General features: G+C 33.8%; 4 non-coding genes across 4 annotated transcripts; all 4 read left to right on the top strand.

The window, feature by feature from the left end:
- Positions 1 to 3851: 3851 nt before the first annotated feature.
- TRNAV-CAC (transfer RNA valine (anticodon CAC)) lies at positions 3852 to 3924 on the top strand. The gene has a single exon. It is a non-coding gene; the product is annotated as a tRNA-Val (tRNA).
- Positions 3925 to 9966: 6042 nt separating this feature from the next.
- TRNAV-CAC (transfer RNA valine (anticodon CAC)) lies at positions 9967 to 10039 on the top strand. The gene has a single exon. It is a non-coding gene; the product is annotated as a tRNA-Val (tRNA).
- An 11426-nt stretch (positions 10040 to 21465) lies between these two features.
- TRNAV-CAC (transfer RNA valine (anticodon CAC)) lies at positions 21466 to 21538 on the top strand. The gene has a single exon. It is a non-coding gene; the product is annotated as a tRNA-Val (tRNA).
- Positions 21539 to 24356: 2818 nt separating this feature from the next.
- On the top strand, positions 24357 to 24429 carry TRNAV-CAC (transfer RNA valine (anticodon CAC)). Its single transcript has one exon. It is a non-coding gene; the product is annotated as a tRNA-Val (tRNA).
- The last annotated feature ends 637 nt before the right edge of the window (positions 24430 to 25066 follow it).

The following is a 25066-nucleotide window of genomic DNA, read 5'->3' on the forward strand; positions in this document are numbered from 1 at the left end:
TATGCATAAATGTATGTTTTCAAACAAGATATTGTGACGGCAACGGAAATCTTGAATCCAGAAATATTGGATATGATTTTAGTATCCTTTCAGACAATTTTTTCTTTACCAAATAGAGTAAGATTCTTTTTTGTTCAAGTGTACTGTTTGAAATATATTATTAAACAGAAAACGTAAGCTCAATTTAAGCAAGGTTTCGAGCACACACAAATGAATTTGATGTGCTTTCTTGCGGACAGAAAAGCTGTTTCAGGAAACAATTTTAAGAGTTCCATAGTGTAGTGGTTATCACATCTGCTTAACACGCAGAAGATCCGTTGTTCAAAACCCAGTGGAACTATGTAGTTGTCTTGTCTTTTATGCATAAATGTACGTTTTCAAACAAGATATTGTGACGGCAACGGAAATCTTGAATCCAGAAATATGGGTTATGGTTTTACCATCTTTCATACAATTTTTTCTTTACCAAATAGAGTAAGATTCTTGTTTGTTCAAGTGTACTTTTTGAAATATATATTATTAAACAGAAAACTTAAGCTCAATTTAAGCAAGATTTCGAGCACACACAAATGAATCTGATGTGCTTTCTTGCGGACAGAAAAGCTGTTTCAGGACACAATTTTAAGAGTTCCATAGTGTAGTGGTTATCACATCTGCTTAACACGCAGAAGGTCCGTTGTTCAAAACACAGTGGTACTATGCAGTTGTCGGTCTTTTATGCATAAATGTACGTTTTCAAACAAGATATTGTGACGGCAACGGAAATCTTGAATCCAGAAATATTGGTTATAGTTTTAGAATCCTTTCATACAATTTTTTCTTTACCAAATAGAGTAAGATTCTTGTTTGTTCAACTTTACTTTTTGAAATATATTTTATTAAACAGAAAACGTAAGCTCAATTTAAGCATGATTTTGATCACACACAAATGAATCTGATGTGCTTTCTTGCGGACAGAAAAACTGTTTCAGGAAACAATTTTAAGAGTTCCATAGTGTAGTGGTTATCACATCTGCTTAACACGCAGAAGATCCGTTGTTCAAAACACAGTGGAACTATGTAGTTGTCTGGTCTTCTATGCATAAATGTACGTTTTCAAACAAGATGTTGTGACGGCAACGGAAATCTTGAATCCAGAAATATTGGATATGATTTTAGTATACTTTCAGACAATTTTTTCTTTACCAAATATAGTAAAATTCTTTTTTCTTCAAGTGTACTGTTTGAAATATATTATTAAACAGAAAACGTAAGCTCAATTTAAGCAAGGTTTCGAGCAAACACAAATGAATTTGATGTGCTTTCTTGAGGACAGAAAAGCTGTTTCAGGAAACAATTTTAAGAGTTCCATAGTGTAGTGGTTATCACATCTGCTTAACACGCAGAAGATCCGTTGTTCAAAACACTGTGGAACTATGTAGTTGTCTGGTCTTCTATGCATAAATGTACGTTTTCAAACAAGATGTTGTGACGGCAACAGAAATCTTGAATCCAGAAATATTGGTTATGGTTTTAGAATCCTTTCAGACAATTTTATCTTTACCAAATAGAGTAATATTCTTGTTTGTTCAAGTTTACTTTTTGAAATATATTTTATTAAACAGAAAACGTTAGCTCAATTTAAGCATGATTTTGAGCACACACAAATGAATCTGATGTGCTTTCTTGCGGACAGAAAAGCTGTTTCAGGAAACATTTTTAAGAGTTGCATAGTGTAGTGGTTATCACATCTGCTTAACACTCAGAAGGTCCGTTGTTCAAAACACAGTGGAACTATGTAGTTGTCTTGTCTTCTATGCATAAATGTACGTTTTCAAACAAGATATTGTGACGGCAACAGAAATCTTGAATCCAGAAATATTGGTTAAGGTTTTAGAATCCTTTCATACAATATTTTCTTTACCAAATAGAGTAAGATTCTTGTTTGTTCAAGTGTACTTTTTGAAATACATATTATTAAACAGAAAACGTAAGCTCAATTTAAGCAAGGTTTCGTGCAAATGAATCTGATGTGCTTTCTTGCGAACAGAAAACCTGTTTCAGTAAGCATTTTTAAGAGTTGCATAGTGTAGTGGTTATCACATCTGCTTAACACGCAGAAGGTCCGTTGTTTAAAACACAGTGGAACTATGTAGTTGTCTTGTCTTCTATGCATAAATGTACGTTTTCAAATAAGATATTGTGACGGCAACAGAAATCTTGAATCCAGAAATATTGGTTATGGTTTTAGAATCCTTTCAGACAATTTTATCTTTACCAAAAAGAGTAAGATTCTTTTTTCTTCAAGTGTACTGTTTGAAATATATTATTAAACAGAAAACGTAAGCTCAATTTAAGCAAGGTTTCGAGCACACACAAATGAATTTGATGTGCTTTCTTGAGGACAGAAAAGCTGTTTCAGGAAACAATTTTAAGAGTTACATAGTGTAGTGGTTATCACATCTGCTTAACACGCAGAAGATCCTTTTTTCAAAACACTGTGGAACTATGTAGTTGTCTGGTCTTCTATGCATAAATGTACGTTTTCAAACAAGATGTTGTGACGGCAACAGAAATCTTGAATCCAGAAATATTGGTTATGGTTTTAGAATCCTTTCAGACAATTTTATCTTTACCAAATAGAGTAATATTCTTGTTTGTTCAAGTTTACTTTTTGAAATATATTTTATTAAACAGAAAACGTTAGCTCAATTTAAGCATGATTTTGAGCACACACAAATGAATCTGATGTGCTTTCTTGCGGACAGAAAAGCTGTTTCAGGAAACAATTTTAAGAGTTCCATAGTGTAGTGGTTATCACATCTGCTTAACACGCAGAAGGTCCGTTGTTCAAAACACACTAGAACTATGTAGTTGTCTGGTCTTTTATGCATAAATGAACATTTTCGAAAACAAGATATTGTGACGGCAACGGAAATCTTGAATCCAGAAATATTGGTTATGGTTTTAGTATCCTTTCAGACAATTTTTTCTTTACCAAAAATAGTGAGATTCTTGTTTGTTCAAGTGTACTTTTTGAAATATATATTATTAAACAGAAAACGTAAGCTCAATTTAAGCAAGGTTTCGTGCAAATGAATCTGATGTGCTTTCTTGCGAACAGAAAACCTGTTTCAGTAAGCATTTTTAAGAGTTCCATAGTGTAGTGGTTATCACATCTGCTTAACACGCAGAAGGTCCGTTGTTCAAAACACGGTGGAACAATGTAGTTGTCTGGTCTTCTACGCTTAAATGTACGTTTTCAAACAAGATATTGTGACGGCAACAGAAATCTTGAATCCAGAAATATTGGTTATGGTTTTAGAATCCTTACAGACAATTTTTTCTTTACCAAATAGAGTAAGATTCTTGTTTGTTCAAGTTTACAATTTGAAATATATTTTATTAAACAGAAAACGTAAGCTCAATTTAAGCATGATTTTGAGCACACACAAATGTATCTGATGTGCTTTCTTGCGGACAGAAAAGCTGTTTCAGGAAACAATTTTAAGAGTTCCATAGTGTAGTGGTTATCACATCTGCTTAACACGCAGACGGTCTGTTGTTGAAAACACAGTGGATCTATGTAGTTGTCTTGTCTTTTATGCATATATGTACGTTTTCAAACAAGATATTGTAACGGCAACAGAAATCTTGAATCCAGAAATATTGGATATGGTTTTAGTATCCTTTCAGACAATTTTTTCTTTGCCAAATATAGTCAGATTCTTGTTTGTTCAAGTGTACTTTTTGAAATATATATTATTAAACACAAAACGTAAGCTCAATTTATGCAAGGTTTCGAGTTCACACAAATTAATCTGATGTGCTTTCTTGCGGACAGAAAAGCTGTTTCAGGAAACAATTTTAAGAGTTCCATAGTGTAGTGGTTATCACGTCTGCTTCACACGCAGGAGGTCCTGGGTTCAAAACCCAGTGGAACTATGTAATTGTCTTGTCTTTTATGCATAAATGTACGTTTACAAACACGATATTGTGACGGCAACGGAAATCTTGAATACGGAAATCTTGAATCCAGAAATATGGGTTATGGTTTTAGTATCCTTTCAGACAATTTTTTCTTTACCAAATAGAGTAAGATTCTTGTTTGTTCAAGTGTAATTTTTCAGATATATATTATTAAACAGAAAACGTAAGCTCAATTTAAGCAAGATTTCGAGCACACACAAATGAATCTGATGTGCTTTCTTGCGGACAGAAATGCTGTTTCAGGAAACAATTTTAAGAGTTCCATAGTATAGTGATTATCACATCTGCTTCACACGCAGAAGCTTCTGGGTTCAAAACCCAGTGGAATTATGTAGTTGTCTTGTCTTTTATGCATAAATGTACGTTTTCAAACAAGATATTGTGACGGCAACGGAAATCTTGAATCCAGAAATATTGGATTTGGTTTTAGTATCCTTTCAGACAATTTTTTCTTTACCAAATAGAGTAAGATTATTTTTTGTTCAAGTGTACTGTTTGAAATATATTATTAAACAGAAAACGTAAGCTCAATTTAAGCAAGGTTTCGAGCACACACAAATGAATCTGATGTGCTTTCTTGCGGACAGAAAATCTGTTTCAGGAAACATTTTTAAGAGTTCCATAGTATAGTGGTTATCACGTCTGCTTCACACGCAGAAGGTCCTGGGTTCAAAACCCAGTGGAACTATGTAGTTGTCTTGTCTTTTATGCATAAATGTACATTTTCAAACAAGATATTGTGATGGCAACGGAAATCTTGAATCCAGAAATATTGGATATGGTTTTAGTATCCTTTCAGACAATTTTTTCTTTACCAAATAGAGTAAGATTCTTGTTTGTTCAAGGGCACTTTTTGAAATATATTTTATTAACCAGAAAACGTTAGCTTAATTTAAGCATGATTTTGAGCACACACAAATGAATCTGATGTGCTTTCTTGCGGACAGAAAAGCTGTTTCAGTAAGCATTTTTAAGAGTTCCATAGTGTAGTGGTTATCACATCTGCTTAACACGCAGAAGGTCCGTTGGTCAAAACACAGTGGAACAATGTAGTTGTCTGGTCTTCTATGCTTAAATGTACGTTTTCAAACAAGATATTGTGATGGCAAAAGAAATCTTGAATCCAGAAATATTGGTTATGGTTTTAGAATCCTTACAGACAATTTTTTCTTTACCAAATAGAGTAAGATTCTTGTTTGTTCAAGTTTACAATTTGAAAAATATTTTATTAAACAGAAAACGTAAGCTCAATTTAAGCATGATTTTGAGCACACACAAATGAATCTGATGTGCTTTCTTGCGGACAGAAAAGCTGTTTCAGGAAACAATTTTAAGAGTTCCATAGTGTAGTGGTTATCACATCTGCTTAACACGCAGAAGGTCCGTTGTTCAAAACACACTAGAACTATGTAGTTGTCTGGTCTTTTATGCATAAATGAACGTTTTCGAAAACAAGATATTGTGACGGCAACGGAAATCTTGAATCCAGAAATATTGGTTATGGTTTTAGTATCCTTTCAGACAATTTTTTCTTTACCAAAAATAGTGAGATTCTTGTTTGTTCAAGTGTACTTTTTGAAATATATTTTATTAAACAGAAAACGTTAGCTCAATTTAAGCATGATTTTGAGCACACACAAATGAATCTGATGTGCTTTCTTGCGGACAGAAAAGCTGTTTCAGGAAACAACTTTAAGAGTTCTATAGTGTAGTGGTTATCACATCTGCTTAACACGCAGAAGATCCGTTGTTCAAAACACAGTGGAACTATGCAGTTGTCGGTCTTTTATGCATAAATGTACGTTTTCAAACAAGATATTGTGACGGCAACGGAATTCTTGAATCCAGAAATATTGGTTATAGTTTTAGAATCCTTTCATACAATTTTTTCTTTACCAAATAGAGTAATATTCTTGTTTGTTCAAGTGTACTTTTTGAAATATATATTATTAAACAGAAAACTTAAGCTCAATTTAAGCAAGATTTCGAGTACACACAAATAAATCTGATGTGCTTTCTTGCGGACAGAAAAGCTGTTTCAGGACACAATTTTAAGAGTTACATAGTGTAGTGGTTATCACATCTGCTTAACACGCAGAAGGTCCGTTGTTCAAAACACAGTGGAACTATGCAGTTGTCGGTCTTTTATGCATAAATGTATGTTTTCAAACAAGATATTGTGACGGCAACGGAAATCTTGAATCCAGAAATATTGGATATGATTTTAGTATCCTTTCAGACAATTTTTTCTTTACCAAATAGAGTAAGATTCTTTTTTGTTCAAGTGTACTGTTTGAAATATATTATTAAACAGAAAACGTAAGCTCAATTTAAGCAAGGTTTCGAGCACACACAAATGAATTTGATGTGCTTTCTTGCGGACAGAAAAGCTGTTTCAGGAAACAATTTTAAGAGTTCCATAGTGTAGTGGTTATCACATCTGCTTAACACGCAGAAGATCCGTTGTTCAAAACCCAGTGGAACTATGTAGTTGTCTTGTCTTTTATGCATAAATGTACGTTTTCAAACAAGATATTGTGACGGCAACGGAAATCTTGAATCCAGAAATATGGGTTATGGTTTTACCATCTTTCATACAATTTTTTCTTTACCAAATAGAGTAAGATTCTTGTTTGTTCAAGTGTACTTTTTGAAATATATATTATTAAACAGAAAACTTAAGCTCAATTTAAGCAAGATTTCGAGCACACACAAATGAATCTGATGTGCTTTCTTGCGGACAGAAAAGCTGTTTCAGGACACAATTTTAAGAGTTCCATAGTGTAGTGGTTATCACATCTGCTTAACACGCAGAAGGTCCGTTGTTCAAAACACAGTGGTACTATGCAGTTGTCGGTCTTTTATGCATAAATGTACGTTTTCAAACAAGATATTGTGACGGCAACGGAAATCTTGAATCCAGAAATATTGGTTATAGTTTTAGAATCCTTTCATACAATTTTTTCTTTACCAAATAGAGTAAGATTCTTGTTTGTTCAACTTTACTTTTTGAAATATATTTTATTAAACAGAAAACGTAAGCTCAATTTAAGCATGATTTTGATCACACACAAATGAATCTGATGTGCTTTCTTGCGGACAGAAAAACTGTTTCAGGAAACAATTTTAAGAGTTCCATAGTGTAGTGGTTATCACATCTGCTTAACACGCAGAAGATCCGTTGTTCAAAACACAGTGGAACTATGTAGTTGTCTGGTCTTCTATGCATAAATGTACGTTTTCAAACAAGATGTTGTGACGGCAACGGAAATCTTGAATCCAGAAATATTGGATATGATTTTAGTATACTTTCAGACAATTTTTTCTTTACCAAATATAGTAAAATTCTTTTTTCTTCAAGTGTACTGTTTGAAATATATTATTAAACAGAAAACGTAAGCTCAATTTAAGCAAGGTTTCGAGCAAACACAAATGAATTTGATGTGCTTTCTTGAGGACAGAAAAGCTGTTTCAGGAAACAATTTTAAGAGTTCCATAGTGTAGTGGTTATCACATCTGCTTAACACGCAGAAGATCCGTTGTTCAAAACACTGTGGAACTATGTAGTTGTCTGGTCTTCTATGCATAAATGTACGTTTTCAAACAAGATGTTGTGACGGCAACAGAAATCTTGAATCCAGAAATATTGGTTATGGTTTTAGAATCCTTTCAGACAATTTTATCTTTACCAAATAGAGTAATATTCTTGTTTGTTCAAGTTTACTTTTTGAAATATATTTTATTAAACAGAAAACGTTAGCTCAATTTAAGCATGATTTTGAGCACACACAAATGAATCTGATGTGCTTTCTTGCGGACAGAAAAGCTGTTTCAGGAAACATTTTTAAGAGTTGCATAGTGTAGTGGTTATCACATCTGCTTAACACTCAGAAGGTCCGTTGTTCAAAACACAGTGGAACTATGTAGTTGTCTTGTCTTCTATGCATAAATGTACGTTTTCAAACAAGATATTGTGACGGCAACAGAAATCTTGAATCCAGAAATATTGGTTAAGGTTTTAGAATCCTTTCATACAATATTTTCTTTACCAAATAGAGTAAGATTCTTGTTTGTTCAAGTGTACTTTTTGAAATACATATTATTAAACAGAAAACGTAAGCTCAATTTAAGCAAGGTTTCGTGCAAATGAATCTGATGTGCTTTCTTGCGAACAGAAAACCTGTTTCAGTAAGCATTTTTAAGAGTTGCATAGTGTAGTGGTTATCACATCTGCTTAACACGCAGAAGGTCCGTTGTTTAAAACACAGTGGAACTATGTAGTTGTCTTGTCTTCTATGCATAAATGTACGTTTTCAAATAAGATATTGTGACGGCAACAGAAATCTTGAATCCAGAAATATTGGTTATGGTTTTAGAATCCTTTCAGACAATTTTATCTTTACCAAAAAGAGTAAGATTCTTTTTTCTTCAAGTGTACTGTTTGAAATATATTATTAAACAGAAAACGTAAGCTCAATTTAAGCAAGGTTTCGAGCACACACAAATGAATTTGATGTGCTTTCTTGAGGACAGAAAAGCTGTTTCAGGAAACAATTTTAAGAGTTACATAGTGTAGTGGTTATCACATCTGCTTAACACGCAGAAGATCCTTTTTTCAAAACACTGTGGAACTATGTAGTTGTCTGGTCTTCTATGCATAAATGTACGTTTTCAAACAAGATGTTGTGACGGCAACAGAAATCTTGAATCCAGAAATATTGGTTATGGTTTTAGAATCCTTTCAGACAATTTTATCTTTACCAAATAGAGTAATATTCTTGTTTGTTCAAGTTTACTTTTTGAAATATATTTTATTAAACAGAAAACGTTAGCTCAATTTAAGCATGATTTTGAGCACACACAAATGAATCTGATGTGCTTTCTTGCGGACAGAAAAGCTGTTTCAGGAAACAATTTTAAGAGTTCCATAGTGTAGTGGTTATCACATCTGCTTAACACGCAGAAGGTCCGTTGTTCAAAACACACTAGAACTATGTAGTTGTCTGGTCTTTTATGCATAAATGAACATTTTCGAAAACAAGATATTGTGACGGCAACGGAAATCTTGAATCCAGAAATATTGGTTATGGTTTTAGTATCCTTTCAGACAATTTTTTCTTTACCAAAAATAGTGAGATTCTTGTTTGTTCAAGTGTACTTTTTCAAATATATATTATTAAACAGAAAACGTAAGCTCAATTTAAGCAAGGTTTCGTGCAAATGAATCTGATGTGCTTTCTTGCGAACAGAAAACCTGTTTCAGTAAGCATTTTTAAGAGTTCCATAGTGTAGTGGTTATCACATCTGCTTAACACGCAGAAGGTCCGTTGTTCAAAACACGGTGGAACAATGTAGTTGTCTGGTCTTCTACGCTTAAATGTACGTTTTCAAACAAGATATTGTGACGGCAACAGAAATCTTGAATCCAGAAATATTGGTTATGGTTTTAGAATCCTTACAGACAATTTTTTCTTTACCAAATAGAGTAAGATTCTTGTTTGTTCAAGTTTACAATTTGAAATATATTTTATTAAACAGAAAACGTAAGCTCAATTTAAGCATGATTTTGAGCACACACAAATGTATCTGATGTGCTTTCTTGCGGACAGAAAAGCTGTTTCAGGAAACAATTTTAAGAGTTCCATAGTGTAGTGGTTATCACATCTGCTTAACACGCAGACGGTCTGTTGTTGAAAACACAGTGGATCTATGTAGTTGTCTTGTCTTTTATGCATATATGTACGTTTTCAAACAAGATATTGTAACGGCAACAGAAATCTTGAATCCAGAAATATTGGATATGGTTTTAGTATCCTTTCAGACAATTTTTTCTTTGCCAAATATAGTCAGATTCTTGTTTGTTCAAGTGTACTTTTTGAAATATATATTATTAAACACAAAACGTAAGCTCAATTTATGCAAGGTTTCGAGTTCACACAAATTAATCTGATGTGCTTTCTTGCGGACAGAAAAGCTGTTTCAGGAAACAATTTTAAGAGTTCCATAGTGTAGTGGTTATCACGTCTGCTTCACACGCAGGAGGTCCTGGGTTCAAAACCCAGTGGAACTATGTAATTGTCTTGTCTTTTATGCATAAATGTACGTTTACAAACACGATATTGTGACGGCAACGGAAATCTTGAATACGGAAATCTTGAATCCAGAAATATGGGTTATGGTTTTAGTATCCTTTCAGACAATTTTTTCTTTACCAAATAGAGTAAGATTCTTGTTTGTTCAAGTGTAATTTTTCAGATATATATTATTAAACAGAAAACGTAAGCTCAATTTAAGCAAGATTTCGAGCACACACAAATGAATCTGATGTGCTTTCTTGCGGACAGAAATGCTGTTTCAGGAAACAATTTTAAGAGTTCCATAGTATAGTGATTATCACATCTGCTTCACACGCAGAAGCTTCTGGGTTCAAAACCCAGTGGAATTATGTAGTTGTCTTGTCTTTTATGCATAAATGTACGTTTTCAAACAAGATATTGTGACGGCAACGGAAATCTTGAATCCAGAAATATTGGATTTGGTTTTAGTATCCTTTCAGACAATTTTTTCTTTACCAAATAGAGTAAGATTATTTTTTGTTCAAGTGTACTGTTTGAAATATATTATTAAACAGAAAACGTAAGCTCAATTTAAGCAAGGTTTCGAGCACACACAAATGAATCTGATGTGCTTTCTTGCGGACAGAAAATCTGTTTCAGGAAACATTTTTAAGAGTTCCATAGTATAGTGGTTATCACGTCTGCTTCACACGCAGAAGGTCCTGGGTTCAAAACCCAGTGGAACTATGTAGTTGTCTTGTCTTTTATGCATAAATGTACATTTTCAAACAAGATATTGTGATGGCAACGGAAATCTTGAATCCAGAAATATTGGATATGGTTTTAGTATCCTTTCAGACAATTTTTTCTTTACCAAATAGAGTAAGATTCTTGTTTGTTCAAGGGCACTTTTTGAAATATATTTTATTAACCAGAAAACGTTAGCTTAATTTAAGCATGATTTTGAGCACACACAAATGAATCTGATGTGCTTTCTTGCGGACAGAAAAGCTGTTTCAGTAAGCATTTTTAAGAGTTCCATAGTGTAGTGGTTATCACATCTGCTTAACACGCAGAAGGTCCGTTGGTCAAAACACAGTGGAACAATGTAGTTGTCTGGTCTTCTATGCTTAAATGTACGTTTTCAAACAAGATATTGTGACGGCAAAAGAAATCTTGAATCCAGAAATATTGGTTATGGTTTTAGAATCCTTACAGACAATTTTTTCTTTACCAAATAGAGTAAGATTCTTGTTTGTTCAAGTTTACAATTTGAAAAATATTTTATTAAACAGAAAACGTAAGCTCAATTTAAGCATGATTTTGAGCACACACAAATGAATCTGATGTGCTTTCTTGCGGACAGAAAAGCTGTTTCAGGAAACAATTTTAAGAGTTCCATAGTGTAGTGGTTATCACATCTGCTTAACACGCAGAAGGTCCGTTGTTCAAAACACACTAGAACTATGTAGTTGTCTGGTCTTTTATGCATAAATGAACGTTTTCGAAAACAAGATATTGTGACGGCAACGGAAATCTTGAATCCAGAAATATTGGTTATGGTTTTAGTATCCTTTCAGACAATTTTTTCTTTACCAAAAATAGTGAGATTCTTGTTTGTTCAAGTGTACTTTTTGAAATATATTTTATTAAACAGAAAACGTTAGCTCAATTTAAGCATGATTTTGAGCACACACAAATGAATCTGATGTGCTTTCTTGCGGACAGAAAAGCTGTTTCAGGAAACAACTTTAAGAGTTCTATAGTGTAGTGGTTATCACATCTGCTTAACACGCAGAAGATCCGTTGTTCAAAACACAGTGGAACTATGTAGTTGTCTGGTCTTCTATGCATAAATGTACGTTTTCAAACAAGATGTTGTGACGGCAACAGAAATCTTGAATCCAGAAATATTGGTTATGGTTTTAGAATCCTTTCAGACAATTTTATCTTTACCAAATAGAGTAATATTCTTGTTTGTTCAAGTTTACTTTTTGAAATATATTTTATTAAACAGAAAACGTTAGCTCAATTTAAGCATGATTTTGTGCACACACAAATTAATCTGATGTGCTTTCTTGCGGACAGAAAAGCTGTTTCAGGAAACATTTTTAAGAGTTGCATAGTGTAGTGGTTATCACATCTGCTTAACACGCAGAAGGTCCGTTGTTCAAAACACAGTGGAACTATGCAGTTGTCGGTCTTTTATGCATAAATGTACGTTTTCAAACAAGATATTGTGACGGCAACGGAATTCTTGAATCCAGAAATATTGGTTATAGTTTTAGAATCCTTTCATACAATTTTTTCTTTACCAAATAGAGTAATATTCTTGTTTGTTCAAGTGTACTTTTTGAAATATATATTATTAAACAGAAAACTTATGCTCAATTTAAGCAAGATTTCGAGCACACACAAATAAATCTGATGTGCTTTCTTGCGGACAGAAAAGCTGTTTCAGGACACAATTTTAAGAGTTACATAGTGTAGTGGTTATCACATCTGCTTAACACGCAGAAGGTCCGTTGTTCAAAACACAGTGGTACTATGCAGTTGTCGGTCTTTTATGCATAAATGTACGTTTTCAAACAAGATATTGTGACGGCAACAGAAATCTTGAATCCAGAAATATTGGTTATGGTTTTAGAATCCTTTCAGACAATTTTATCTTTACCAAATAGAGTAATATTCTTGTTTGTTCAAGTTTACTTTTTGAAATATATTTTATTAAACAGAAAACGTTAGCTCAATTTAAGCATGATTTTGATCACACACAAATGAATCTGATGTGCTTTCTTGCGGACAGAAAAGCTGTTTCAGGAAACAATTTTAAGAGTTCATAGTGTAGTGGTTATCACATCTGCTTAACACGCAGAAGGTCCGTTGTTCAAAACACAGTGGAACTATGCAGTTGTCGGTCTTTTATGCATAAATGTATGTTTTCAAACAAGATATTGTGACGGCAACGGAAATCTTGAATCCAGAAATATTGGATATGATTTTAGTATACTTTCAGACAATTTTTTCTTTACCAAATAGAGTAAGATTATTTTTTGTTCAAGTGTACTGTTTGAAATATATTATTAAACAGAAAACGTAAGCTCAATTTAAGCAAGGTTTCGAGCACACACAAATGAATTTGATGTGCTTTCTTGAGGACAGAAAAGCTGTTTCAGGAAACAATTTTAAGAGTTCCATAGTGTAGTGGTTATCACATCTGCTTAACACGCAGAAGATCCGTTGTTCAAAACACAGTGGAACTATGTAGTTGTCTGGTCTTCTATGCATAAATGTACGTTTTCAAACAAGATGTTGTGACGGCAACAGAAATCTTGAATCCAGAAATATTGGTTATGGTTTTAGAATCCTTTCAGACAATTTTATCTTTACCAAATAGAGTAATATTCTTGTTTGTTCAAGTTTACTTTTTGAAATATATTTTATTAAACAGAAAACGTTAGCTCAATTTAAGCATGATTTTGAGCACACACAAATGAATCTGATGTGCTTTCTTGCGGACAGAAAAGCTGTTTCAGGAAACATTTTTAAGAGTTGCATAGTGTAGTGGTTATCACATCTGCTTAACACGCAGAAGGTCCGTTGTTCAAAACACAGTGGAACTATGCAGTTGTCGGTCTTTTATGCATAAATGTACGTTTTCAAACAAGATATTGTGACGGCAACGGAATTCTTGAATCCAGAAATATTGGTTATAGTTTTAGAATCCTTTCATACAATTTTTTCTTTACCAAATAGAGTAATATTCTTGTTTGTTCAAGTGTACTTTTTGAAATATATATTATTAAACAGAAAACTTAAGCTCAATTTAAGCAAGATTTCGAGCACACACAAATAAATCTGATGTGCTTTCTTGCGGACAGAAAAGCTGTTTCAGGACACAATTTTAAGAGTTACATAGTGTAGTGGTTATCACATCTGCTTAACACGCAGAAGGTCCGTTGTTCAAAACACAGTGGAACTATGCAGTTGTCGGTCTTTTATGCATAAATGTATGTTTTCAAACAAGATATTGTGACGGCAACGGAAATCTTGAATCCAGAAATATTGGATATGATTTTAGTATCCTTTCAGACAATTTTTTCTTTACCAAATAGAGTAAGATTCTTTTTTGTTCAAGTGTACTGTTTGAAATATATTATTAAACAGAAAACGTAAGCTCAATTTAAGCAAGGTTTCGAGCACACACAAATGAATTTGATGTGCTTTCTTGCGGACAGAAAAGCTGTTTCAGGAAACAATTTTAAGAGTTCCATAGTGTAGTGGTTATCACATCTGCTTAACACGCAGAAGATCCGTTGTTCAAAACCCAGTGGAACTATGTAGTTGTCTTGTCTTTTATGCATAAATGTACGTTTTCAAACAAGATATTGTGACGGCAACGGAAATCTTGAATCCAGAAATATGGGTTATGGTTTTACCATCTTTCATACAATTTTTTCTTTACCAAATAGAGTAAGATTCTTGTTTGTTCAAGTGTACTTTTTGAAATATATATTATTAAACAGAAAACTTAAGCTCAATTTAAGCAAGATTTCGAGCACACACAAATGAATCTGATGTGCTTTCTTGCGGACAGAAAAGCTGTTTCAGGACACAATTTTAAGAGTTCCATAGTGTAGTGGTTATCACATCTGCTTAACACGCAGAAGGTCCATTGTTCAAAACACAGTGGTACTATGCAGTTGTCGGTCTTTTATGCATAAATGTACGTTTTCAAAAGAGATGTTGTGACGGCAACGGAAATCTTGAATCCAGAAATATTGGATATGATTTTAGTATACTTTCAGACAATTTTTTCTTTACCAAATAGAGTAAGATTCTTTTTTCTTCAAGTGTACTGTTTGAAATATATTATTAAACAGAAAACGTAAGCTCAATTTAAGCAAGGTTTCGAGCAAACACAAATGAATTTGATGTGCTTTCTTGAGGACAGAAAAGCTGTTTCAGGAAACAATTTTAAGAGTTCCATAGTGTAGTGGTTATCACATCTGCTTAACACGCAGAAGATCCGTTGTTCAAAACACTGTGGAACTATGTAGTTGTCTGGTCTTCTATGCATAAATGTACGTTTTCAAACAAGATGTTGTGACGGCAACAGAAATCTTGAATCCAGAAATATTGGTTATGGTTTTAGAATCCTTTCAGACAATTTTATCTTTACCAAATAGAGTAATATTCTTGTTTGTTCAAGTTTACTTTTTGAAATATATTATATTAAACAGAAAACGTTAGCTCAATTTAAGCATGATTTTGAGCACACACAAATGAATCTGATGTGCTTTCTTGCGGACAGAAAAGCTGTTTCAGGAAACATTTTTAAGAGTTGCATAGTGTAGTGGTTATCACATCTGCTTAACACTCAGAAGGTCCGTTGTTCAAAACACAGTGGAACTATGTAGTTGTCTTGTCTTCTATGCATAAATGTACGTTTTCAAACAAGATATTGTGACGGCAACAGAAATCTTGAATCCAGAAATATTGGTTAAGGTTTTAGAATCCTTTCATACAATATTTTCTTTACCAAATAGAGTAAGATTCTTGTTTGTTCAAGTGTACTTTTTGAAATACATATTATTAAACAGAAAACGTAAGCTCAATTTAAGCAAGGTTTCGTGCAAATGAATCTGATGTGCTTTCTTGCGAACAGAAAACCTGTTTCAGTAAGCATTTTTAAGAGTTGCATAGTGTAGTGGTTATCACATCTGCTTAACACGCAGAAGGTCCGTTGTTTAAAACACAGTGGAACTATGTAGTTGTCTTGTCTTCTATACATAAATGTACGTTTTCAAATAAGATATTGTGACGGCAACAGAAATCTTGAATCCAGAAATATTGGTTATGGTTTTAGAATCCTTTCAGACAATTTTATCTTTACCAAAAAGAGTAAGATTCTTTTTTCTTCAAGTGTACTGTTTGAAATATATTATTAAACAGAAAACGTAAGCTCAATTTAAGCATGATTTTGAGCACACACAAATGAATCTGATGTGCTTTCTTGCGGACAGAAAAGCTGTTTCAGTAAGCATTTTTAAGAGTTCCATAGTGTAGTGGTTATCACATCTGCTTAACACGCAGAAGGTCCGTTGGTCAAAACACAGTGGAACAATGTAGTTGTCTGGTCTTCTATGCTTAAATGTATGTTTTCAAACAAGATATTGTGACGGCAAAAGAAATCTTGAATCCAGAAATATTGGTTATGGTTTTAGAATCCTTACAGACAATTTTTTCTTTACCAAATAGAGTAAGATTCTTGTTTGTTCAAGTTTACAATTTGAAATATATTTTATTAAACAGAAAATGTAAGCTCAATTTAAGCATGATTTTGAGCACACACAAATGAATCTGATGTGCTTTCTTGCGGACAGAAAAGCTGTTTCAGGAAACAATTTTAAGAGTTCCATAGTGTAGTGGTTATCACATCTGCTTAACACGCAGAAGGTCCGTTGTTCAAAACACACTAGAACTATGTAGTTGTCTGGTCTTTTATGCATAAATGAACGTTTTCGAAAACAAGATATTGTGACGGCAACGGAAATCTTGAATCCAGAAATATTGGTTATGGTTTTAGGATCCTTTCAGACAATTTTTTCTTTACCAAAAATAGTGAGATTCTTGTTTGTTCAAGTGTACTTTTTGGAATATATATTATTAAACAGAAAACGTAAGCTCAATTTAAGCATGATTTTGAGCACACACAAATGAATCTGATGTGCTTTCTTGCGGACAGAAAAGCTGTTTCAGGAAACAACTTTAAGAGTTCCATAGTGTAGTGGTTATCACATCTGCTTAACACGCAGAAGATCCGTTGTTCAAAACACAGTGGAACTATGTAGTTGTCTGGTCTTCTATGCATAAATGTACGTTTTCAAACAAGATGTTGTGACGGCAACAGAAATCTTGAATCCAGAAATATTGGTTATGGTTTTAGAATCCTTTCAGACAATTTTATCTTTACCAAATAGAGTAATATTCTTGTTTGTTCAAGTTTACTTTTTGAAATATATTTTATTAAACAGAAAACGTTAGCTCAATTTAAGCATGATTTTGAGCACACACAAATTAATCTGATGTGCTTTCTTGCGGACAGAAAAGCTGTTTCAGGAAACATTTTTAAGAGTTGCATAGTGTAGTGGTTATCACATCTGCTTAACACGCAGAAGGTCCGTTGTTCAAAACACAGTGGAACTATGCAGTTGTCGGTCTTTTATGCATAAATGTACGTTTTCAAACAAGATATTGTGACGGCAACGGAATTCTTGAATCCAGAAATATTGGTTATAGTTTTAGAATCCTTTCATACAATTTTTTCTTTACCAAATAGAGTAATATTCTTGTTTGTTCAAGTGTACTTTTTGAAATATATATTATTAAACAGAAAACTTAAGCTCAATTTAAGCAAGATTTCGAGCACACACAAATAAATCTGATGTGCTTTCTTGCGGACAGAAAAGCTGTTTCAGGACACAATTTTAAGAGTTACATAGTGTAGTGGTTATCACATCTGCTTAACACGCAGAAGGTCCGTTGTTCAAAACACAGTGGTACTATGCAGTTGTCGGTCTTTTATGCATAAATGTACGTTTTCAAACAAGATATTGTGACGGCAACGGAAATCTTGAATCCAGAAATATTGGTTATAGTTTTAGAATCCTTTCATACAATTTTTTCTTTACCAAATAGAGTAAGATTCTTGTTTGTTCAACTTTACTTTTTGAAATATATATTATTAAACAGAAAACGTAAGCTCAATTTAAGCATGATTTTGATCACACACAAATGAATCTGATGTGCTTTCTTGCGGACAGAAAAGCTGTTTCAGGAAACAATTTTAAGAGTTCATAGTGTAGTGGTTATCACATCTGCTTAACACGCAGAAGGTCCGTTGTTCAAAACACAGTGGACCTATGCAGTTGTCGGTCTTTTATGCATAAATGTATGTTTTCAAACAAGATATTGTGACGGCAACGGAAATCTTGAATCCAGAAATATTGGATATGATTTTAGTATACTTTCAGACAATTTTTTCTTTACCAAATAGAGTAAGATTATTTTTTGTTCAAGTGTACTGTTTGAAATATATTATTAAACAGAAAACGTAAGCTCAATTTAAGCAAGGTTTCGAGCACACACAAATGAATTTGATGTGCTTTCTTGAGGACAGAAAAGCTGTTTCAGGAAACAATTTTAAGAGTTCCATAGTGTAGTGGTTATCACATCTGCTTAACACGCAGAAGATCCGTTGTTCAAAACACAGTGGAACTATGTAGTTGTCTGGTCTTCTATGCATAAATGTACGTTTTCAAACAAGATGTTGTGACGGCAACAGAAATCTTGAATCCAGAAATATTGGTTATGGTTTTAGAATCCTTTCAGACAATTTTATCTTTACCAAATAGAGTAATATTCTTGTTTGTTCAAGTTTACTTTTTGAAATATATTTTATTAAACAGAAAACGTTAGCTCAATTTAAGCATGATTTTGAGCACACACAAATGAATCTGATGTGCTTTCTTGCGGACAGAAAAGCTGTTTCAGGAAACATTTTTAAGAGTTGCATAGTGTAGTGGTTATCACATCTGCTTAACACGCAGAAGGTCCGTTGTTCAAAACACAGTGGAACTATGCAGTTGTCGGTCTTTTATGCATAAATGTACGTTTTCAAACAAGATATTGTGACGGCAACGGAATTCTTGAATCCAGAAATATTGGTTATAGTTTTAGAATCCTTTCATACAATTTTTTCTTTACCAAATAGAGTAATATTCTTGTTTGTTCAAGTGTACTTTTTGAAATATATATTATTAAACAGAAAACTTAAGCTCAATTTAAGCAAGATTTCGAGCACACACAAATAAATCTGATGTGCTTTCTTGCGGACAGAAAAGCTGTTTCAGGACACAATTTTAAGAGTTACATAGTGTAGTGGTTATCACATCTGCTTAATACGCAGAAGGTCCGTTGTTCAAAACACAGTGGAACTATGCAGTTGTCGGTCTTTTATGCATAAATGTATGTTTTCAAACAAGATATTGTGACGGCAACGGAAATCTTGAATCCAGAAATATTGGATATGATTTTAGTATCCTTTCAGACAATTTTTTCTTTACCAAATAGAGTAAGATTCTTTTTTGTTCAAGTGTACTGTTTGAAATATATTATTAAACAGAAAACGTAAGCTCAATTTAAGCAAGGTTTCGAGCACACACAAATGAATTTGATGTGCTTTCTTGCGGACAGAAAACCTGTTTCAGGAAACAATTTTAAGAGTTCCATAGTGTAGTGGTTATCACATCTGCTTAACACGCAGAAGATCCGTTGTTCAAAACCCAGTGGAACTATGTAGTTGTCTTGTCTTTTATGCATAAATGTACGTTTTCAAACAAGATATTGTGACGGCAACGGAAATCTTGAATCCAGAAATATTGGTTATAGTTTTAGAATCCTTTCATACAATTTTTTCTTTACCAAATAGAGTAAGATTCTTGTTTGTTCAACTTTACTTTTTGAAATATATTTTATTAAACAGAAAACGTAAGCTCAATTTAAGCATGATTTTGATCACACACAAATGAATCTGATGTGCTTTCTTGCGGACAGAAAAACTGTTTCAGGAAACAATTTTAAGAGTTCCATAGTGTAGTGGTTATCACATCTGCTTAACACGCAGAAGATCCGTTGTTCAAAACACAGTGGTACTATGTAGTTGTCTGGTCTTCTATGCATAAATGTACGTTTTCAAACAAGATGTTGTGACGGCAACGAAAATCTTGAATCCAGAAATATTGGATATGATTTTAGTATACTTTCAGACAATTTTTTCTTTACCAAATAGAGTAAGATTCTTTTTTCTTCAAGTGTACTGTTTGAAATATATTATTAAACAGAAAACGTAAGCTCAATTTACGCAAGGTTTCGAGCAAACACAAATGAATTTGATGTGCTTTCTTGAGGACAGAAAAGCTGTTTCAGGAAACAATTTTAAGAGTTCCATAGTGTAGTGGTTATCACATCTGCTTAACACGCAGAAGATCCGTTGTTCAAAACACTGTGGAACTATGTAGTTGTCTGGTCTTCTATGCATAAATGTACGTTTTCAAACAAGATGTTGTGACGGCAACGGAAATCTTGAATCCAGAAATATTGGTTATGGTTTTAGAATCCTTTCAGACAATTTTATCTTTACCAAATAGAGTAATATTCTTGTTTGTTCAAGTTTACTTTTTGAAATTTATTTTATTAAACAGAAAACGTTAGCTCAATTTAAGCATGATTTTGAGCACACACAAATGAATCTGATGTGCTTTCTTGCGGACAGAAAAGCTGTTTCAGGAAACAATTTTAAGAGTTCCATAGTGTAGTGGTTATCACATCTGCTTAACACGCAGAAGGTCCGTTGTTCAAAACACACTAGAACTATGTAGTTGTCTGGTCTTTTATGCATAAATGAACATTTTCGAAAACAAGATATTGTGACGGCAACGGAAATCTTGAATCCAGAAATATTGGTTATGGTTTTAGTATCCTTTCAGACAATTTTTTCTTTACCAAAAATAGTGAGATTCTTGTTTGTTCAAGTGTACTTTTTGAAATATATAAAATTAAACAGAAAACGTAAGCTCAATTTAAGCAAGGTTTCGTGCAAATGAATCTGATGTGCTTTCTTGCGAACAGAAAACCTGTTTCAGTAAGCATTTTTAAGAGTTCCATAGTGTAGTGGTTATCACATCTGCTTAACACGCAGAAGGTCCGTTGTTCAAAACACGGTGGAACAATGTAGTTGTCTGGTCTTCTACGCTTAAATGTATGTTTTCAAACAAGATATTGTGACGGCAACAGAAATCTTGAATCCAGAAATATTGGTTATGGTTTTAGAATCCTTACAGACAATTTTTTCTTTACCAAATAGAGTAAGATTCTTGTTTGTTCAAGTTTACAATTTGAAATATATTTTATTAAACAGAAAACGTAAGCTCAATTTAAGCATGATTTTGAGCACACACAAATGTATCTGATGTGCTTTCTTGCGGACAGAAAAGCTGTTTCAGGAAACAATTTTAAGAGTTCCATAGTGTAGTGGTTATCACATCTGCTTAACACGCAGACGGTCTGTTGTTGAAAACACAGTGGATCTATGTAGTTGTCTTGTCTTTTATGCATATATGTACGTTTTCAAACAAGATATTGTAACGGCAACAGAAATCTTGAATCCAGAAATATTGGATATGGTTTTAGTATCCTTTCAGACAATTTTTTCTTTGCCAAATATAGTCAGATTCTTGTTTGTTCAAGTGTACTTTTTGAAATATATATTATTAAACAGAAAACGTAAGCTCAATTTAAGCAAGGTTTCGAGTTCACACAAATTAATCTGATGTGCTTTCTTGCGGACAGAAAAGCTGTTTCAGGAAACAATTTTAAGAGTTCCATAGTGTAGTGGTTATCACGTCTGCTTCACACGCAGAAGGTCCTGGGTTCAAAACCCAGTGGAACTATGTAATTGTCTTGTCTTTTATGCATAAATGTACGTTTACAAACACGATATTGTGACGGCAACGGAAATCTTGAATACGGAAATCTTGAATCCAGAAATATGGGTTATGGTTTTAGTATCCTTTCAGACAATTTTTTCTTTACCAAATAGAGTAAGATTCTTGTTTGTTCAAGTGTAATTTTTCAGATATATATTATTAAACAGAAAACGTAAGCTCAATTTAAGCAAGATTTCGAGCACACACAAATGAATCTGATGTGCTTTCTTGCGGACAGAAATGCTGTTTCAGGAAACATTTTTAAGAGTTCCATAGTATAGTGGTTATCACGTCTGCTTCACACGCAGAAGGTCCTGGGTTCAAAACCCAGTGGAACTATGTAGTTGTCTTGTCTTTTATGCATAAATGTACATTTTCAAACAAGATATTGTGATGGCAACGGAAATCTTGAATCCAGAAATATTGGATATGGTTTTAGTATCCTTTCAGACAATTTTTTCTTTACCAAATAGAGTAAGATTCTTGTTTGTTCAAGGGTACTTTTTGAAATATATTTTATTAACCAGAAAACGTTAGCTTAATTTAAGCATGATTTTGAGCACACACAAATGAATCTGATGTGCTTTCTTGCGGACAGAAAAGCTGTTTCAGTAAGCATTTTTAAGAGTTCCATAGTGTAGTGGTTATCACATCTGCTTAACACGCAGAAGGTCCGTTGGTCAAAACACAGTGGAACAATGTAGTTGTCTGGTCTTCTATGCTTAAATGTACGTTTTCAAACAAGATATTGTGACGGCAAAAGAAATCTTGAATCCAGAAATATTGGTTATGGTTTTAGAATCCTTACAGACAATTTTTTCTTTACCAAATAGAGTAAGATTCTTGTTTGTTCAAGTTTACAATTTGAAATATATTTTATTAAACAGAAAACGTAAGCTCAATTTAAGCATGATTTTGAGCACACACAAAGGAATCTGATGTGCTTTCTTGCGGACAGAAAAGCTGTTTCAGGAAACAATTTTAAGAGTTCCATAGTGTAGTGGTTATCACATCTGCTTAACACGCAGAAGGTCCGTTGTTCAAAACACACTAGAACTATGTAGTTGTCTGGTCTTTTATGCATAAATGAACGTTTTCGAAAACAAGATATTGTGACGGCAACGGAAATCTTGAATCCAGAAATATTGGTTATGGTTTTAGGATCCTTTCAGACAATTTTTTCTTTACCAAAAATAGTGAGATTCTTGTTTGTTCAAGTGTACTTTTTGAAATATATATTATTAAACAGAAAACGTAAGCTCAATTTAAGCATGATTTTGAGCACACACAAATGAATCTGATGTGCTTTCTTGCGGACAGAAAAGCTGTTTCAGGAAACAACTTTAAGAGTTCCATAGTGTAGTGGTTATCACATCTCCTTAACACACAGAAGATCCGTTGTTCAAAACACAGTGGAACTATGTAGTTGTCTGGTCTTCTATGCATAAATGTACGTTTTCAAACAAGATGTTGTGACGGCAACAGAAATCTTGAATCCAGAAATATTGGTTATGGTTTTAGAATCCTTTCAGACAATTTTATCTTTACCAAATAGAGTAATATTCTTGTTTGTTCAAGTTTACTTTTTGAAATATATTTTATTAAACAGAAAACGTTAGCTCAATTTAAGCATGATTTTGAGCACACACAAATTAATCTGATGTGCTTTCTTGCGGACAGAAAAGCTGTTTCAGGAAACATTTTTAAGAGTTGCATAGTGTAGTGGTTATCACATCTGCTTAACACGCAGAAGTTCCGTTGTTCAAAACACAGTGGAACTATGTAGTTGTCTTGTCTTCTATGCATAAATGTACGTTTTCAAACAAGATATTGTGACGGCAACAGAAATCTTGAATCCAGAAATATTGGTTAAGATTTTAGAATCCTTTCATACAATATTTTCTTTACCAAATAGAGTAAGATTCTTGTTTGTTCAAGTGAACTTTGTGAAATATATATTATTAAACAGAAAACGTAAGCTCAATTTAAGCAAGGTTTCGTGCAAATGAATCTGATGTGCTTTCTTGCGAACAGAAAACCTGTTTCAGTAAGCATTTTTAAGAGTTCCATAGTGTAGTGGTTATCACATCTGCTTAACACGCAGAAGGTCCGTTGTTCAAAACACAGTGGAACAATGTAGTTGTCTGGTCTTCTATGCTTAAATGTACGTTTTCAAACAAGATATTGTAACGGCAAAAGAAATCTTGAATCCAGAAATATTGGTTATGGTTTTAGAATCCTTACAGACAATTTTTTCTTTACCAAATAGAGTAAGATTCTTGTTTGTTCAAGTTTACAATTTGAAATATATTTTATTAAACAGAAAACGTAAGCTCAATTTAAGCATGATTTTGAGCACACACAAATGAATCTGATGTGCTTTCTTGTGGACAGAAAAGCTGTTTCAGGAAACAATTTTAAGAGTTCCATAGTGTAGTGGTTATCACATCTGCTTAACACGCAGACGGTCTGTTGTTGAAAACACAGTGGATCTATGTAGTTGTCTTGTCTTTTATGCATATATGTACGTTTTCAAACAAGATATTGTAACGGCAACAGAAATCTTGAATCCAGAAATATTGGATATGGTTTTAGTATCCTTTCAGACAATTTTTTCTTTACCAAATAGAGTCAGATTCTTGTTTGTTCAAGTGTACTTTTTGAAATATATATTATTAAACAGAAAACGTAAGCTCAATTTAAGCAAGGTTTCGAGCACACACAAATGAATCTGATGTGCTTTCTTGCGGACAGAAAATCTGTTTCAGGAAACATTTTTAAGAGTTCCATAGTGTAGTGGTTATCACGTCTGCTTCACACGCAGAAGGTCCTGGGTTCAAAACCCAGTGGAACTATGTAGTTGTCTTGCTGTCTACAGCAAACCGTATGCACCCGCGCGCATTTCCGTGTGCCCATACACACCCGCGCGCACCCATATACATCCACGCGCACCCATATAAACCCGCGCGCACCTGCTTGTGCCCTACTCTGTGAAGTGTGCTTGCTGAGACTATTTAAATTGCGCGCTAGGCTAGGGCAACTATGCCAACCACGAGAGCCGCCATAAATCCAAGAGTGGAAAACAAAGATCACCGCTGAAATAAGCCATGCAACCAGCATTCGATCGCCGTCCTGCTCCGTGCTCGGAGATCACACCTTTGCAGTTCTGCTCGGGCCTTCGCTAGCAAGAACATTCAAGCGCACACTTAAACCGGCCACCCCCACCACCATACCTGGCCAAGGGACTATAACGTAGGTGCACCAACGCAGGCTGCCCAGTTCCCCCTTAGGAACATAATTGCCTGACGAGGCGAATAAGGTAGGTTTGCCAGTCCTCATCTCCGTGTGCCCATATACACACGCGCACATCTACGTGTGCCCCTATACACACGCGCGCCCATACACCCACACATCTCCATGTGACCTTACACCCGCGCGCGCGCCTCTCCGTGTGCCCATGTACACTCGCGCGCATCTCTGTGTGCCCATGTA

Source organism: Ascaphus truei, chromosome 18 (assembly GCF_040206685.1).
Source record: "Ascaphus truei isolate aAscTru1 chromosome 18, aAscTru1.hap1, whole genome shotgun sequence".
In the NCBI taxonomy this organism is placed as follows: domain Eukaryota; kingdom Metazoa; phylum Chordata; class Amphibia; order Anura; family Ascaphidae; genus Ascaphus; species Ascaphus truei.